General features: G+C 40.1%; 1 non-coding gene across 1 annotated transcript; it reads right to left on the reverse strand.

Annotated features, from left to right (window-relative positions):
• Positions 1–276: 276 nt before the first annotated feature.
• LOC127745064 (small nucleolar RNA R71) lies at positions 277–385 on the reverse strand. The gene has a single exon (XR_008006254.1). It is a non-coding gene; the product is annotated as a small nucleolar RNA R71 (small nucleolar RNA).
• Between the last annotated feature and the right edge of the window lie 897 nt (positions 386–1,282).

Genomic DNA, 1,282 nt, shown 5'->3' on the forward strand with positions numbered 1-1,282 from the left:
ATACACCATACCAACTTCTGATTTCTATGGAAGAAGTATCTCCATACTTGCCATTAGAGCAAACAACTTTTAGCTTAAACTTCAATTAGTCTCTCTAATGCAACAGAATTTCAAGTTTCATGGAATTCCACTGGAAGATCCAAATCAATTCTTATCTGAATTCTTGCAAATTTGTGACACTGTTAATACCAATGGATTAGATCCGAAAGCCTAAAATCTTGGAAAAAATTGGTCAATGCTTTCTTGGCCAAGTTCTTTCCACCTCAGAAGATGAGTAAAATCAGAGTGGAAGTTCAATCCTTCAAACAAAAAGAAGGTGAATCCCTCTATGAAGCTTGGGAAAGATACAAGCAATTGATCAGGAGATGTCCTTCTGACATGCTCTTAGAATGGTCTATCCTAGGAATCTTCTATGATGGCCTCTCTGAGATGTCCAAAATATCATTGGACAGCTCTGCAGGTGGATCACTCTACTTGAAGAAAATGCCTGTAGAAGGAAGAGAACTCATTGAGATGGTTGCAAAAAACCAATTCATGTACACTTCTGAAAGAAACCCAGTAAATAATGGGGTAGCTCAGAAGAATAGAGTTCTTGAAGTAGACACTCTAAATGCCATATTGGCTCAGAACAAGATCTTGATCCAGTAGGTCAACATGATCTCTCAGCATTTGACTGGAATGCAAGCTGCAACTGGCAGTACTCAAGAAGCTTCCTCTGAAGGAGAAGCTTATGATCCTAAATAACGCATGATGGAGGAGGTAAATTACATGGAGGAACCCTATGGAAACACCTACAACCCCTCATGGAGGAATCATCCTAACCTTTCATGGAAGGATCAACATAAGCCTCAGCAAGGCTTCAATAATAATCATGGTGGAAGAACCCAGAATAGGTTCAACAACAGGCTACCATTCTCATCTTCTCAGGAACATATGGAGACACCTAAGCAGAGCCTTTCTGACTTAGTCACTATAGTCTCCAACCTCTAAGATCACTCATAGTTTCATAACTGAAATAAGGTCCTCCATTAGAAATTTGGAGGTATAAGTTGGTCAACTGAGCAAGAGAATCCCTGAGATGCCTCCTAACACTGTTCCTAGTAACATTGAAGTAAACCCAAGAGAAGAGTGCAAGGACATCACTATTGAAGCTGAGATTGAATCTGAAGAGAGTAATCTGGCGTTGAACGCCAATGATGAGATCCCTAATGGGCGTTAAATGACCAATGATATGCCATTCTTGGCATTGAACGCTAGTAAGGAAGTCCTTATTTGGCGTTCA

This window comes from Arachis duranensis, chromosome 2 (assembly GCF_000817695.3).
Source record: "Arachis duranensis cultivar V14167 chromosome 2, aradu.V14167.gnm2.J7QH, whole genome shotgun sequence".
NCBI lineage: Eukaryota > Viridiplantae > Streptophyta > Magnoliopsida > Fabales > Fabaceae > Arachis > Arachis duranensis.